This window comes from Herpailurus yagouaroundi, unplaced genomic scaffold (assembly GCF_014898765.1).
Source record: "Herpailurus yagouaroundi ecotype Mexico unplaced genomic scaffold, PumYag 28, whole genome shotgun sequence".
Taxonomy (NCBI): Eukaryota; Metazoa; Chordata; class Mammalia; order Carnivora; family Felidae; genus Herpailurus; species Herpailurus yagouaroundi.
Genome location: NW_024412376.1, coordinates 158,312,346 through 158,331,052, shown reverse-complemented (window position 1 = coordinate 158,331,052; position 18,707 = coordinate 158,312,346).

The following is an 18,707-nucleotide window of genomic DNA, read 5'->3' as shown; positions in this document are numbered from 1 at the left end:
GATTATAGATTTATTCCTAATATTCCTGACAACCTCATCATCTTAAACCACACACATCAGTCAAGAAAAAGTAAGTTGTCTTTCCCTCACCTCGAGTTTTGAGGGGAAAAAAGAGAGAGATTGAAACCTGGCTTAGAGATTCTTTTAAAACTTTGAAAACTCTAGTGTTTTCCAATTTTCTTAGATGAAATACAAGGCCAGCCTTTAAAAAATTAAAACTTTTCCTGTGCCTTTGTCACAATGGAGAGGATATAATGAAATCTCAGTCAATTACTTTTTAATTGACAAAGCAATAAATTACTGAAAATGTATTCTTTCGTATTCCTAGATGGCTCTATTGGATCTGGAACTGAATCACTTTGTGGGGCATTGGTTTGACTTTTCTTATTGACATTCTTCTTTTTCACAAATTTATAGAGATAAAAACACTAAGGGTGAAGAAAAAAATAAAATCATATGTGAGTCCTGGGATAATGATTTGCCTTTGGATCAGATAAGAAAATCCCTGAGCTTTAATTCAACCCAGGATTGAAGCATTTCAGAAATTATTTTCAATATCCTAAAACAATTATTATAAGACCCAATGGCATTTTGGTAATAATTAAGTGCCTCAAAGGGCCAATCAAGGATTATGGACAGTTTTTGTATGTGCCTGGATTACGAGGCACAACGACAATGGCAAGACAATGTCATAATTATTCTAAACATTTGTGTAACACTTTATATCTGATGAGTCATGTTCATTGTCTAATTTGGTCCTTCCAACAATCCTAGGGGGTAGACAGGGAAAATATTGCCATTACAGATAAGGAAATGAAGCCACAGATAATTTTCATCACTTGCTCTAGTATATGCAGCCTAGAAAATGACACAGTTGATGTTGAAACTAAGCTCTCTCTGACTCCAAAGTCCAAAGAGAAGACGATGACCAAGTTCCTCCATTTTTCAGAGAGAACACGTGCAGAGGACCTGCTAGCATGAGGTGAACTGCATGAGATGTTTCAAAACAGAATTCAATATTCCAAAACAGAGTCTTGAAGACTCAGCACGAACAAAGCCATGTCCAAATGATCAAAATACCAGTGTAAAATATTAGGGAAGAATTAACACTTTGGTTCAAGAACATCTCAAGAATGCATCATCATTAAAGCATAGGCTTTGCAAGAGAATGACTCAGAATTTGAAGCTTGTGCTTTCGGCACATTACTTAACTCTTCTGTAGTAAAATAAGCATACTGATTTCTACATTATCTGTAAGATGTGGAAACCAATTTCTATCTCATGGAGTTGCTGGAAGGATCATATGAGATAGCACACACATGTACTTAAAATGTCAATCATTGCCAGGGCTCTTAAAGGATCATCCACATGAAGTGAGCCTGGTAAGTCGTCTTTTCTCCGCAATGTAAGCTTGGGAAGCCCTCAGCTTGGCCTTTGGATGCTGCTTCTCAGGGTATTCAAGTGAAAGGAATCAGTGACATCTGCATAGAACTGAAGTGACTGTAGATTTCAGAGCCTAAGACACTTTATTAGGAATATAGGCAGTCCAGATGGAAAGGGGAGTTAGTGCTATGCGGTGGAGATCTTGGTGCCAGACCAGGAATTGGGCTGTACTCTGCAGTTCCTGGCAAGTCACTGAAGGTTTTGAAGTGAGGGGGTAACATTCTCCAAACTGCATTTCAAGAAGATCAGGCAGCCGCCGTTAGACGGAGAAGGATCCACTGAAAATTTGTCCTTGAAAATTTTACCAGGGACTCTACCCTGTTAAAAAAGAAACAACAAGCCCCAAATGGAATCATTTGTCCCCGGTCCCCAACAAGACTTAATTACAATTTTAATTCATCTCAAGAATGTGACCTTTTGAAAGTCAATCTGAAATTTCCTGATCAGCACTAGTGAGGTCATCTGCATGTTATAACTCTGCCTTTCCCTCTCTGCCAAAAAGATGACCTGGTCTCAAACAATCCTTCCTTTTCTTTTGCTAATCATGTCCTTGTCCCTACCCTCGTGCCTATAAAAACCATTCATTTCCTACAACTCCTCAGAGTCTCTCTCTGCTTGCTGGATGAGATGCTGCCTGGCTCATGAATCACTTAATAAATCCAATCAGATCTTTGAATTTAATCTGTTGAATTTTTTGTTCTTTAACACACCCTAAGGAAGAGCAGGAGAAGTCAACCATATAGACCTAGATTTACCACTCACAGGGGGAACTAGGGGCCACGGACCACTCAGGGCTGGATACACCTCAAAGCTGGGCTCAACTTTCAGAATTTTATTTAAAAAAGAAAAAAAAAAAAACTAAACACAAAAACACATTTGTTGGTTTGTGGTTCAACCCTTCAGACCAGGTGCTATACAGTCACCAGCATCCCACAAGTTTGTGGTTGTTTTTAGATAATTGATTTTTAATACTTGCTCTTGTTTTCTGTGTCCGTCTGCAGGTGATTAAAATCCTATCTGGTTTCCCCGGGACACAGACATCAATACCTTATCCACAGGGCTCTCTGCTGACGTCACTGGCTCTTTCACAGACTTGGTCTTCCTTTTGTGCCTGAAAGGCATTTATAACAGACTCCTCTTTCTCACCCCTGCTCTCTCTACCTTTGATCCCCCAGTCCATGCATACCCTGAGGCATTTTTTTTTTTAACTCCCTTAGCTCAAGACCTGTCTTTTTGCACCTGTTTGGCTTTCTTGCTATTCCATGATTTCTTTTCACTCGTCAGTATTCACACTGACCTTTTCCTTTCTTTTTTTTTTTTTTTTCTTTTCTTTTTCCTTGCAAATTTATTGCTTGCTGGCATTCATCACCTCTGGGTATAGAATCATTTATCCCCTATGCATCCTTTCTTCCCTGTTCAAGTTCACCCAATGTTACCTTTATTTCCCCCTGATTCTGCTCTGCTGCAATCTGACTTTCCATTATTATTCTTATCAGCGGTCTGTTATTTATAGAGTGAAGAAATAAGATAAGCTCCTTCTAATATAGATGGAATGCAAGCAGTGTAGTTGGGAATCAGAAGTGTAAAAAGGAAGAGGGAGCTACAAACTGCAGCACTCCAGGGGGTTCTGATTGCCCGCATGAAAAGTGGGCTTGGAGAGGATTTGGGGAAGGAAAGGGGGGCTGCAGCAGACAGAACTATCTTCCCAAAGAAAGGGGAGAGAAAATGATAATTACCTATCATCTGCTCGGGGCCGAAGGCTGTATGTATGAAATCCCATGAATGCGTCCTCTCATTTAATCTTTACTCTTGGACTATGAGGGGGTATTAGCCCTACCTTCTAGGTGAAGAAAGTGAGATGTCAAGAGGTTGAGTTCTTTGCGATCTGGAGCAGAGCCTGTGCAGGAGCCCAGAGATTGTAAAGATGTAAAACATTCACAGGCAGCTGTTGGGCCATATCTCAAAAGGGCAAAAAGCTTGCACCCATGAATCCCATATTCCTAGGTCTGAGAGTCCGTCATAGGGAAACGTTCTGCGATCCAGGCAAATATTTAGGTACAAACTGGGACTGTTATTTATAACAGTGAGGATGCTATCCCAGCCATATGTCTAGAGCAACGGTAAAGTCAACAATGGCATATCCACACGGGGAAATCTTATGAAGACACTTCAAATGACATTTTAATGCTTGTACATAAAAAATTGGGAAATCCTTATGTAGAAGTATTAAAAGTATAAAAATTAGACACGCATATTTGCTTCAATTGCAAGTTGAAGCAAAATATTAAACATTTACAAATAAAATATTAATACTTTTCATCTCACACTTCCTTAGGCTATAATAAATAAAATGTTTTCCCTCATTTTAAAGGAATACACACTTATCCTGGGAACTTGGAAAAGACATCAAAGTAAAAAGGGAAATGACAACTCTAACCTTGCGTTATTTCACTTTCTTTAACCTTCATAGCATGAGATAGACGAATGTTTATATGTGTAGTTTTCTGATTTTCTGACCTCAGCTTGAGTATTTAGGGAAACATTCTAAAGAAGAAGGAGAAGAGATAAAAATTTCTCATACTTTTCATACCTAGAGATGACCACAATTATAGTGTCCCTAGTAACTAACTGTTCATTGCATTATTTTCCCTGGCAGAAATCTGGCTCCCTATACTGATAGTTCAGCAAAAGGGAAAGAAACCAACATAGGATTCACAGTAACAGACTGGTGCTCTGAAGACATTTGTGATTACCCTAAACTGTACCCTTATTTCATCTGCTATCATACTATCTATCTCATGCACTACACTACAAAATCTCTCACATAAACATTATGCATATTTTGTTCACAGATGTAGACCTAAAATCTGGGATAACACTTGGCAATCAAATCATATAGTGAAACAGCGAATGACATAGGAGAATTTGCCCCTGCCTGGTTTATTTACCTTCAGATTTTTTTAATGGCTCAATTAATTCAGATGTGTTCCATAGTTGCAGAAACTTATTTTTCCATCTCCTTGATAATGAAAATAGCCATATGTAGAGAAAAGCAAAAATAAAACATGGTTCGTTTGACAATCTTCCTGGCACTGGGTCCCAAACATTTGGCCACAGTTAAATGATGGAAAAGAACAATGTCAATAATTTTTTTAATGATATGAAACACATCAAGGGTAAAGCTTGCTTATTAAGGAACATACTCATACCTCCGAAAGACAAAAGCAAAAAAGGGTTAAGTTTTTTCCCCAAAGGAGGAGCACTCTGCAAATCATATGACCTTGGTTATTGTAGAATTTGGGGTATATATGAAGCAAGGGAAGGTCCACAATTTTTCAAAAACAAAGATTTTCCTTCATGGTGTTTTTTTTCTTTCCTGGTTTATTGCGGTATCATTAACAATTAAATTGTAATATACTTTAAGTGTATAACATGATGATTTGATTTATGTATACATTTTGAAAGAATCCCCTCCTCCCACCGTGGAGTTTATTAACACATCCTTCACCTGACATATTTACCTCCTTTTTTTTTTTTTTTTGTGGTGAGAACATTTAAGTTACAGTCTCTTAGCAAATTTCAATTATCCAACGTTATCAAATATAGTCCCCATGTTCTGTGTTAGACCCTCAGAACTTATTCAGATTGAAACTGAAATTTGGTACCCTTTTACCAAGATTTCCCCATTTCTCCCACCCCTCGGATTCTGGTGACCACTTTTCTATTTTCTGTTTCTATGAGTTTAACTTTTTATGTTTACTTTTTTTTTTTTGGTTTCCACATATAGATGATACCATGCAGTATATAGGCCATGAAGTTTTTCTGTCTGGCTTATTTCATTCAGCATAATATCCTCCAGGGTTATCCATGTTGTCACAAATCATAGGATTTCCTTCTTTTTAAGGCTGAATAATGTTCCATTATTCCTTATTTTTAAGGCTGAATAATGTTCCAAATCCATTGTGTGTCTGTGTGTTATCACACAGACACACACACATACACACACACACACACACACATATATGTATACACACAGAGAGAGAGAGAGAGAGAGAGAGAGAGAGAGAGAGTTGTGTATACATAGACATTTGTATATATACACATTTTCTTTATTAATCCATCCATCAAGGGATACTTAGGTTGTTTCCATACCATTATGTTGTTTCTAATTTTGATTTGTCTCTCCACCAATTGAAGCAAATCGTTAAGTGACTTTTAAGGTCATTTTTACCATATATTTTTGTGCCTTTGAGTAACAATATTTTCGTGTAATTTGAAAATGTTTCTATTCTTTTCAAATTTGAATGATAATTTGGCTGACAAAACATTCTTTGCTAACCTTATATTTTCTCCAAAAGTTTGAAGGTTTATTCCTTTGTCCTGTAACATTTAGTGATATAGAAAAGCCTAAGAATACTCAATTCTTTCTATTAGTGGCTATCACTTCCTGAGGAGTTGTTGGAGGGTTTTTTGCTTTTTTTTTCTTTAATCGTGTAACTCTGGTAATCCCCAGATTATGCTGGATGTGTATCCTTTCATATGTTTTCTATTAACACTTTGAAGCTCTATGTTTAGGCCCTTTAACTCAGGATCTTAAAAGGAAATGTATCATTGATTTTTCTTCTAACTGTTCTCATTTTTTCTCCAAAAGAATACCTACAAATTTTAAGCTGATGTCTTTATCTATTTTCCATATTTAGAGTCTTCTCTGTGTTTTACTCTATGTGCAAATAAAATACTTTCATATCTCAACCATCACCCTTTAATTCCACCATATTGTTTTTTTTTTTTTTTTTTTTTTTTTTTTTTTTTTTTTTTTTTTTCGTATCTTATGATTTGATGTTCTTATTTCACGGAAAGTCTTCTGGTAGAAATCTGCTTCATTGAGTCCCACAATTAATTAACTGAAAACATAAAAACAGTTCCCTTTGTAAGTAATTTTCAGAGATTATTCACAAGTCTTGATGAACAGATTTCCTTTACTTTGTTCTGCAGTACATTTTTTTCATGATCCTTAAATCGTTATACCAATTGTTGCACAATTTATACTTTATTACAATTGACCAATTTCTTGAGAAATTTACTTTACTCATTTTTGAAAGAGGGATATCCACCCAGACTCAGCATGTGCCAAAATATATCCCGGGCGTGCTGCCCTGGGTTCCAACCATTTCTGGTTGGGTGCTAATCATGTTCTCTTTTCAGAACAAGAGCAGATTATCTTATATCCTCATCCTATAAAACAGCATCTAAAGGATTTTCACCCAAAAGATGTTCCTGGATGAAATGTATCCATTTCCTCCCCTACTACTCATCTTAAGATGGAATCTACTACTGCCAGCAACATACAAATCCTTATCCCAATTTCCAGATGCATTATTTCTGCTTTGCATTTTCTGAATGGGGAGATGCCAATTGGGAAACATGGTGAGAATCCACATGACAGTGACAATAACTCTGTTTCCTGACAGAAAATAAACCATAAACCATGCTTTTGAAAGGTTTTAGCTATTTTAAGTGGACTGTTACGTAGCAACGTTTTTTTCTGTCTTATTTTTGAATCAATGTAAAATTGACATAGAATCCAGGCATACTGAGATTAAAACTCACTTCTTTTACAATAAAATTGGTGGAGAATTTGGACTAAATTTTGGAGCCAAGTGGGCTTGGTATTATTATTATTATTATTATTATTACTTAAAAATATTTATTGAACTAAAATGAAAATGAAAGTAAGTTAAGAATTGATCACAGAGACACCCTGGTGGCTCAGTTGGTTAAGCCATCGACTTCAGCTCAGGTCACGATCTCGCAATTTGTGAGTTCAAGCCCCCATCAGGCTCTGTGCTGACAGCTCAGAGCCTGGAGCCTGCTTTGGATTCTGTGTCTCCCTCTCTTCTTCGTGCTGTGTCTCACTGTCTCAAAAATAAATAAACATTAAAAAAATTAAAAAAAATAATTGATCTCATAGCAAATTTTGAGTATACAATACAGTATTCTGAACTAGAGTCACCATGCTGTAGATTAGATCTCCAAAACCTATTCATCTTATAAATGAAAGCTTTTAAATTTTTTTAATGTTTATTCATTTTTGAGAGAGAGAAAGAGAGTGAGCACAGGGAAGGGACAGAGAGAGAGGGAGATACAGAATCTGAAGCAGGCTCCAGGCTCTGAGCTGTCAGCACAGAGACCGACGTGGGGCTCAAACTCACAAACCACAAGATCATGACCTGAGCTGGAGTCGGATGCTTAACCGACTGAACCACCCAGGTGCCCCTAAAAGATAGCTTTTTAAAAATTGTGAGTGTGTGAGATGATGGATGGGTTAATTAGCTTGATTGTGGAAACCATTCACAATGTGTGTATGTATGTATACACACACATATGTACACACACACACATATCAAATCATCACATTATACACCTTAAGTATATGCCATTTTTATTTGTTAACTCTATCTCAATAAAACTAGAGGAAAAAAATTAATATTCAGGTCCATCCTGTTAAAAATGAAGGCAATATGTGAAATGTCGGCTCAGAGAGGTAAAGTGACTTGCCAAAAGACACACATTCAGGACTGTGCCCAAATTATGTGACTCACAGGCATTGCTCCTTGCTTGGCAGTAAGAAGCCTCCAAACTGCTGGAGAAATTGGCCAATAAAGGAAACATTGCAGGACTGGGTATTGTAAGATGGGCTTGCTATTTTTTGACCCTGAATGAGACAGATGTATCCAGTTCCAGGCTGAGCAGACAAACTCAAGCCTTTACCTGTCGATGCCACCTCCACAAGACCTAAGGCTCATGGAAGAAGCGAGCCTGTGCTTCCCACAGGCAAGGGGGGACTTACAGTGTCACATTTTGAAGGTGGATCCTCCTAGAAACAGGAGGAGAATGGGATAAATGTCCCCACCTGAACAGGGAAACTGTCCCCCTCTTTGCAGCTGATACCACAGACGTAGATGGAACACCATTTGCACACTTTAATTCAGTTCAACCGGATACAAAGTTGATGTAATTTTCTCTCAGATTCTGAGCTCAGGTTGGTAAGTTTTCAAAACAGCATGTCATTTTTTCTCTTCTGCCTTGGAGACTTCATTAGGAATTTAGGAAGGTTTTTGGCGGGGAAGCTAGCCTGGGTCTATGTTTTTTTTTTTTTTTTCCTTTCATACTCTTACTTTCACAGCTTTTCTACAAGGAACATATTGGTTAAAATCAGAAAATAATAACAATTAATAAGCAGGTGTGATAAATGTTGACTTTAAAACTAGCATTTACTCTTAAGTTCCATATGTTCCCCTGTATACTGTATGGTATTTTGTATATATTTGTCTGCTCAGGCTGTCATAACAGAATATTACAGCTTGGGTAGCTTAAGCAATAGACATTTATTTTCTCACAGTTCTGGAGGCTAGAAATCCATGATCTAGATGCTAGCAAATTTGATTTCTGGTGAGGGCTATTTTCCTCAAATGTAGGTGGCCATCTTCTTGCTGTGTTCTCTCATGGCCTCGTCTCTGTATCATGTAGAGGAAGAGAGATCTCTAGCATCTATCCTTGATCCTATGAGAACACCAGCCCTTAGATCGATTAGGGCCTCACTTTATAATCTCATTTAGCCTTAATTACCTCCCTAAATTCCTTACCTTCAAACACTATCATACTGCATGTTAGGGCTGCAACATATGAATTTTAGGGGGAAGCAATAAAGTCCATAACATCACAGTACTAATTTACTTTGAAATCACCATGAAGAAGAAGTTTTATGAAGTAAGCATTCTGCCCAGGCTTGTGTAAGTAAACATAAATTTCCCCCAACATAATCTGAACTAGTGTTTTTCTTGAGTGTGCACATTCTGCGAGCAAAGAACCAGTTCTTGAAAGTGTCAGATATATACTAGAAGAAGTCTTACGTCCTTTGCCAGACCCCCTTGTTAGAGTAAAAGTTGTGGTAGTCAGGAAGTTTATCCTACAAATTATTGATGACCATCACTACCAAATATTTTAATGATGTTAATTGAAGTTTGAAAAATTTTTTCTAAAGATTTCATTAACACTTTAGTGAAAGCCAACACTATTTAATGCAGAGATAATCTTGAATAGAGGTGGTGAAGTATTACAAAATTAAGTATTCAAAACTCTATAAGCCTTTGAAGAAAACATAGAATTTGAGAAGCATTGTTATATTTTATTTTATTTTATTTTTTAATTTTTTTTTCAAACGTTTATTTATTTTTGGGACAGAGAGAGACAGAGCATGAACGGGGAGGGGCAGAGAGAGAGAGAGAGAGACACAGAATCGGAAACAGGCTCCAGGCTCTGAGCCATCAGCCCAGAGCCTGACGCGGGGCTCGAACTCACGGAGCGCGAGATCGTGACCTGGCTGAAGTCGGACGCTTAACCGACTTCGCCACCCAGGCGCCCCGCATTGTTATATTTTAAACAAAATTTAAATACCACTTCGGGAAGTGTTATACTTAGTAAATATTACGGTGGCAATAGTTTGTATTGCTATTTCTTTACTTTTCACTTTCCAATGTGTTCTAAATGCATATTTCACTAAAATATGAGAAACACGGCAGATGAGCATACAGGAAAGGAAGGAAAAATCAGATAAAAACGGAGAGGGAAGCAAATCATGAGACTCTTAAATACAGAGAACAAACAGCATTGTTGGAAGGGTGCTGGGTGGGATATGGGCTCAATGGGGGATGGGCATTAAGGTGGGCACTCGTTGGGATGAGCACTGGGTTTATATGGAAGTGATGAATCACCAAATTCTACTGAACTCATTACCACACTATATGTTAACTAACTTGGATTTAAATAAAATCAAATACATACATACACACATACATAAAATATATTATATTGTTAAAATAATTAATTTGACATTCCCTTCTTCTTTTCAACGTTAACAAACAAAACTTTGAATCAAGGAGAGGTTCCAATAGGCGATAGGGTGTGCGTTCGGTCGCTAGTGACAGAGACCTGAAATAACAGTGGCTTAAGCCAAGTAAGGGTTTATCTTTCTTTCACAAAATATCGGAGTCAGATATGTCAGTTCGTGGCCAACATGGTGGCATCAGAGACCTGGACTTCTCTGTCTTCCTGCTCTGTTACCCTTAACACCTGGATTTTCATCGTAAGGTTTTCTCGTGAGCGACAGAAGGTCACCGGAGCCCTAGACTTATATTCGCGCTTCAAGAAGGAGGAAGGAAAGAAGGGAAGAACAAAAAGGGTGCCTGCCGGTTGAGTAAATACCTTTGAAGAAGTTTCTACCTCTACCTATATGTCATTCACCTTCACTCTCTGCAAGGGGGCTTGAGTCACCATTCAGCTGGCCTCATCAACACAGTCCAGAGGTTGTTGAGTCAGACACGGAAATGGGTGTTAAGTAGGCAACTTACAGCATCTGCCACTGCTCTTAATCATCTTTTATTCAGTGTGAGATCGCTTCCCACTTGGAATGCCTAGCTAAATACATTGAGAAACATTCTAAGCAATAAAAATGTTAAAGTTCTAGTTATTAAAAAAAAAAAAAAAAAACAAACCCAACCCTCAAACCTATAAGGGACCTCTCAACACGCTCTGTATCTATTTTGCAGTTCCGTGAAACCTGCTTCGTTGGTGGGGGCTGGGGGAAGTTGAAGCAGAACAGATCAATGCTTGATTTCATTATTAAGCCATTAATTAAACATATATTTAGAACCTGTTCTATTTCGGCATTATACATTTGTGTAGTGCTGTATAGTTTACGAAGAATTTTTATCTATGTTTTCCTATGTAAACCTCATGTAACAGCAACAGGTAGGAAACAGGCATTTTCCCCCCTCATCCCATAAATGAGGACATTGAGGAACAAAAATGTTCAATAAAAAGTGCAATCCATAAAAAATCAGTGTGGGTCAGATCCAGGATTTGAACTGGGGAATTTTATCTCTTGTGAATTTTCCACCCTTGTGGCCTTAGAAATCGAGCTCTGTTGCTAATTAGAGGACAAAAACTCTTTCTCACTTTCAAAATCTAGGCTCTGCGTAGATCAGGCTTAAGATGGGCTTTGGGGGTACCTGTTTCGCTCTGATATAAGCATTTGAATGTAGCCATTCATCTGAAGTGATCATTGTTTAATTTTAAATTTCACATTTAAATTACTTTAAATTTAATTTAATTTAAATTTAAGTGAACAAATATAATTGACATAAAACATTGTATCAGTTTCAGATGTACAACATAATGATTCCGTATTTGAATATATTGCAAAATGATCCCTACGATGAGTCTAGTTAACACCCATTGCCACGCAGAGTTACAATTTGTTCTTCTTGTAATCAAAACTTCCCAGGTCTACTCTCTTATCTCTTCCAAATATACGAACAATGTCGTTAACTATAGTCACCATGCTGTACATTACATCCCTAGCACTTATTTCATAACTGGAAGCTTGTACCTTTTGACCATCTTCCCACATTTCACCCCCACCCCTTGGCCCCCACCTCCAGCAGCCACCAATCTGGTCTTTGTATCGATAAACTTGTTTGTTTGTTTGTTTGTTTCAGATTCCACAGAAAAGTGAGATCATATGGTATTTGTCTTTCTCTGCCTTACTTATCTCACTTAGCATATTGCCCTCAAAGTCCATCCATGTATTACAAAAGACAATATGTCCTTTCTTACAGCTGAATACAACATTCTGTTATAGATATATATTTAATGCATACATAATACACATTTTGTTATATATATATATTTTTGGAATGTGTTCATCAAGTATTTTTTATTAACTATGGGCAACCAGTTGTTACAGGGGACATAAAGATACTTCTATTCTGAAAGCAGAATATTGAGAAGAAATAATGCATTCATATAAGTGGTTTTAACATAAGACAATTATTATTATATGTACTACAGTAAAGGAGTGCCTAAGGACTTTCGGAGTGTAAGACATTGCAATTTCTTGAACATCTACTACAATGATTTACCAAGCACAGGCATTCGGTATTTGTGAGCTGAAAAAATGAGGACAAGTAACAGAAAAGACTCCTTTTCCAACTTCACACAACTGCTGGGCATTTCTCAAAGAGAAAAGACTCAGAGAAAGAGAGAGAGGTTCAGACATGTTGAGAATGAGAGACAAGTGTATAGCAAATGGATATGAGAGCATGCTACGAGAAAGGGCACGGAAATAAAGAAGCAAGTTTGGCAAAGATGGAGAAGGAATAATTGAAAGCACATGAAGGGAACCAAAAAGAACAACATCATGAGTGCCAGAGAAAGGGATAGTGTCAGGAGGAGCTGGTCAAACTGGGAAATCACAGGCTTAGGCAATTGGCGAAGCCTAAGAAAAACCTTGTGAGAACGAGTTTGGATAGCGTGGATGACAGTGAAGCTTCATCCAAAAGTTAAGATCCACATGAGAGAGCTGAGGTCATATATTTAAAATTCCTTTGTAAGAAGTTTGTTGACGAAGGAAAGTAGGAAGAAGGGGACTCGTAGCCTATATACAAACCGACAGAAAGAAGTCTTCTCGAATATGTTGATGCTTAGGTCTCTCATCAAATAGCCACTTGTATTTTCTGCATTTGTATTTTTTGATAAAATTTGTTGGCATCTTATCTGAGAAAATTGCCTTGAGAATAATGAAGAGCAAGACATATACCCAGTCAAGATAATGAAAAATTGATGCTCTATTTGTCGACTCTATGATTCAATAGATTTGGTGCTCATCAACACAATTAGATGTCAGGAGTCTGACAAAGCCATGAAAGACTTGTTTCTTACCCAGAGGAGCCCTTTCTTATTTCTTCTAAATCATTTTCAATTTTACTCCCCATGTTTTCTGTCACAGTCCAATAAGAGTTGGTCTCAGGCATGACACAGCATGACTTTTCTTGGTCTCTCTTCTGAACCAAATCATTCCGGACCATGGGGACTGGGCTTGATTAATCTCCACTGTATGTTTGGGATGAGCAAAGAAAATGAGTTTTGTTTGACAGAGAGTAAGAATATCAGACAAAAAAAAAAGAAAGAGCCACACTGAAGAGGGGTATCAACCATTTTCTCGATCTCTCTCGCTCTCTCTTTTTTTAAAGGAGTTGTACGGGATGTGGCACAGTGATAGAAATTCAGAGTGTGCCCTGGAATTTGAGCTACTCTTCAGTGTGAGCATGTATGCAGTAACAGGGGCTTTCCATGCATTTATTGTCAATACTTCCAACACCCCCTTTCCCCCCCCCCCCCCCCACTGTACAGGTTAAGTTTAAGTAAAATATCCAAGCATTCAAAGGTAGTGAATAGAAAAATTAGTACTGAAGCTGGATCTGTTCAAAATGAAAGCCTGGTCATTGCATCTTGTTTTTTTCTTACCCAAAGAAGAAGTGCTTTTTAAAGGGTCCATGGATCATTTAAGCATTTTCCAGAACAGCTGTTTTGGAAACAAAACAATTTTTGATGTGTTAATAACCTCTCCTGAATATTTTTATGACCAACGATGAGGGGTTTAATTAAAATAAGAATTTTCATTATAATTTATTTATTTTTTTTAAGTTTATTTATTTTTGACAGAAAGAGAGAGAGAGAGAGACAGAGCATGGAGGGGGGGGTGGGGGGAAGGGAGAGGGAGACACAGAATCCAAAGCAGGCTCCAGGCTCTGAGCTGTCAGCACAGAGCTCCATGCAGGGCTCGAACTCACAGATTGCGAGATCATAACCTGAGCCGAAGTCGGACGCTCAACCGACTGAGCCACCCAGGCACCCCCAAATTTTCATTATAATTTAACACATACCTTGAAACTACTGGGAAGTACTTTGTCAGCCCTCAAGGAACTGCCAAGGGTTTATTTTGAGGTGAGTAAATACCATTCTGTCTTTCTGTATTTGTGTAATTTTGTGATTGTTAATGTCTATAATACCCTATATTCAGACACTGTCACTTCTCAGCAGCTTTATAGCTAGGACAATGTGTTCTTACCACTCTACTGAAGAGTGGGCCTTTCCATGGCGGCTTCCACATGCTGGCAATCTTGTTGAGAGTGTGGACTTCATCGATGAAGGAAAAATAATCCCTCCACAGTCCATTCCTATTGTAACATTTTTGCTGACTCTGCAGTCCCCTCATGGTGTTCAGGCAGAGGGCTTTCTCTGATGACCCTTGTAGAGATTCCTGGAGTTACCCATGACACCATCTGCATTAGGCCCCAATTCCAGCCCCTCAGCATGACCTACTTGATAATAGCTGGCAGAGGACATGATGTGTGCACTACAAGTCCTTGATATTGAAGTGAACTGAAACAACACAATGTTAAAGACAACAAAATACGTAGGCAGTACGAGAATTCATCAGCAAGTAAGTCACAGTAAACTTAATCTCTGACCCACTTGCTAGGAATACTATGTGTTTTATATTTAGGTTTATGATTTCCTGTTTTCACATTATCTGGTTCCTTTTATTTATATTTTTTTCTCCCCATTTCCCCCTGTCTTTCCATTTCTCTCTTCTTCCCTCCTGTCTTACCTCTCTTCATTTCATCCTTCAATAATGTAAAATCTCCTACCTTTTTATTGAGCACTCATTTTGTTAATTTTATGTCATTCCCAGGACACTTCTGAAATGAGAATTTCCCAGCTTTGATGATGAGGATACCTTGCTCCAAAATTTAAGTAGCTTACTCAAGATGATACAGCTCATAAGTGACAGAATCATTTAAACCCTGAATCACAATCATGTTTCTACAGATATGAAAGAACATAAAAATGGTTTCTTTCCCCCATGGGATTGGCTGAATGGTGATCTCTGCTAGTGTGGGCTTTCAATTTCTATATGCCTTCAGGCTATTCTTTCTCTATTTTCCTATTTAGTGGAGTAACACTGCTAGGCCACAAAGACTGAAAATTTCCCTCTGGCTCATTAGGTATGAAGAGGTTTAAAAACAAATCATGGATGTTTTTTCCCCCTTGGCACAAATGCATCAATGCAAACATGTTCCTTAGAAATACCAAGGACCTGCAGTAAAATAATTATAAGGAATATTGGTTTGTCTTTCCTTCATTATTCTTTTGTATCCAATGGTCTGGGGATGGAATTCTGCATCCAATTGGCAGAAACCCTGACCTTTAAATTCATCCCCAAGACTCTGGAATGGAACTATGACTCTGTGACAACTAATTAAACAAATACTTAGTATGTGCCATATGAATCTGTCTTTTCTATTTGTTGCCACAGACACTGAATGGAAGAAGATTAAGTCTTGCCAAATAATATGCAAATGTATATATAAAAGTGTCAATTCCCAAAGCCCTCAAGTACTTCAATAGTTTTATAAGCCTCTAAATCTTTGTACCAAGTAATATTTTGTTCAAAATTCTTAGTTCTTTGTATTTTCCTGATCAAACCCTGACTGGTTGAATATGTGGTGCCAGAAATAGGGAGTTGCCTAAGAAAATATATCTCTTTGAGGCTATGTCTTGGTGGGTGGAAAGGAAATGGATGTTATGGCGTTGGAAAGATGATGAACATATTTCACTGTGACAGACCAACTTCTTCAAGGGGACGGGCTGGTAACACAGAATGTTAGCAATGTATACATGTAGTTACTGACTATTCCAAGTACGTGAAAGAAATTAATTTGGGAAAGGATCAGCTGGTTTGCAAGAATAAATAAAAAAGTCTAGAAATTTGAGACCTTGAATTGGAAGAAAAGCCAGCTTCTAGACTTAAAACAGCAGGGAACCAAGCTGAGAAAGCCTTTGAGCAACAAAGACCAATTAGACTCCAGCATTGCAAAAAGTTCTCATTATGGGTGTATACTAGATCCTGATAGTTTCATGTTACCATTAAATTCAGAGGGAGAGCGAGAGGGGGAAGGAGCAGGATGCTGTGGATGAAGAGGAAAAAGAGTAAAAGTAAGTTTAAAAATATGCTTAAGGGATAGGTTTAGGTGTATTTCCCAATACATGGAGCCAACTAGAAGCCCTCCCCCAGCCACTTTTTAACTGACTAATTCATCTGGACTATATAAGAGAACAGTGCACTTGTATGATGTTAACCCATGGACGCTTAGAATTTTTCATTAAATGTTAGACTATTCTAACACAGGAGGAGCAAAATGTTTTTGTTGTTATTCTCTGTAAGGATAATTTCTGGAATTAGTTTTTTGATATCTAAGTGACAAATCTTATTATGTATACACACCAATCCATTTCATCCCTGAACTTAAGCAAAGATGAAAACTATCACTTGCTTCTAAGTTCATTAATACATCAATAAAACAAAAGAACAAATCAAGCAAGGTCACAATACATTCATTCTCTGAACCTATATATACATTTTCCAAGGGGAAAGTAATATATATATATATTGGCTAATCATATCATGCAATTGACAATGTGTGAAGATCATTGCCTTTGGCAACAAACAGACTTGAAGCCTGGTTCCAAAACATACTAGGTATCTGAGCTTGGCAAACTTACTTAACCTGTTTCTCCTTTTTGTCATCTTGTAATATTTACAATGTAGAACAGTTGTGAGAACATAACGCCATGAAAAATATGGAGAAGCACACTTAGTTCTTGTCACTTAGTAGGTGGTCAATACCTGCTAGATCTCTTCCTTTCCCTCCTTTATCTTTATGTATCATAAGGCGTCAAAGAGATAATGGATGGTATGAATTAGGTAGGACTTCTTCAGGACATTACTAATAGGAGTCATACATCAAAACAGTGGGTCTTTGAAATTTGCCACTGTTTGCTGAAGCTGTCCCTACTTTATTTTTTAAGACAGCGACTTCAGAGCTTTCTAACATAACAAAGATTGTATTTACTTTGAAATTCATGCAGTGCTTTGATTATAAAAGCAAGCTGACAAAATTGTGCATTTGGAATAATTACATCTTTACAAAATCCTCCAAAGTCCTTTGTGTCCATGTGTTTTAACATTTATTTATTTTTGAGACAGAGAGACAGAGCATGAACAGGGGAGGGGCAGAGAGAGAGGGAGACACAGAATTGGAAACAGGCTCCAGGCTCTGAGCAATCAGCACAGAGCCCGACGCAGGGCTCAAACTCATGGACCGTGAGATCATGACCTGAACCGAAGTCAGACGCTTAACTGACTGAGCCACCCAGGCGCCCCTGTCCATGTGTTTCTAAATAGAAAGTAAAAATTCTGTGAACCTTGAGTAACGTGTGTGTGTGTGTGTGTGTGTGTGTGTGTGTGTGTCTGCTTGCAAATAATTCAAGAGCTGGAAATAAAATAAGCCTGCAGTGCAGCAACTTTGGAATTTAATGAATGATGTTTTGCCTCTCACTCCCCCCATACACACCGTGCTCACTTAACCATTATCCCTTTCCTGCTGTGGAATCTTCTTTTCTTCCCCACGTCCTCCCTCTTTTCTCAAGGTATCCTACCCATTTGTCAGACGACATTTGCTTTTGTCCTTCTACAAGCCTCCCCTTAGGAATTCTACCTTTATTAGCTACTTTTGGTCCAACCTGTTGCTGTAGCAGGACCCACAACTGGCCTAGGTATGTGTGGTTCGAATCCTGAGGGTCCCTGTCCATAGCAGAAAATCTTAACCCTGTAGGGGATATTGGTGTGGAAAGGTACAAGCCCAAACTGAAAACTGTAGAAGAAAGGTGAGCCTACAATACCATGGAAAAGGTCTACACACACCAATTCTGAAGGTTGAAGGTACAAATTTGAAGCTGAAGTCAAAAGCAACTAGACTAATACATGGAGAGAGATACAGAAATTCTTTTGGTAATGCTAGAGAATGAAAAATTCCTGACTGGGAACTGCCCTGGCCTGCCCTACAGAGTCCGTCTTCTCTTTGCATTTGTAAGACTTCACTGTGTCTATTCATAGATTAATTAGGATGTCAGCCTACATGGCCTGAAGAATTATGTCTTGGTAGCTGAAGAACAATGTTCTAGGTCTTGCTTCACAATTTATTAGCTGTGTTATCTTACTCATGCTGCTGAACTGCTTCTAAGCCTTGGCTTAATAAGAGTACAGGAGGTCAAGTAATGCTTATCTCACGGAAGCACAAGAAGTTCAGTGAGATAATGCATTAGGAAATGTTTGCAAACTCAGAAGTGCTTAAAAAAATACCAGAGAATACTATCTGTGTGATAAAATTGAACAGTACAGTATTAGCTGTACTATGGATATGAAATGCTAGTTTTTTTAACCTATAATTAAAAAAAGAAAGCTTTTTGAGTGCCTAGGTGGCTCAGTTGGTTAAGCGTCTGACTCTTAATTTTGGCTC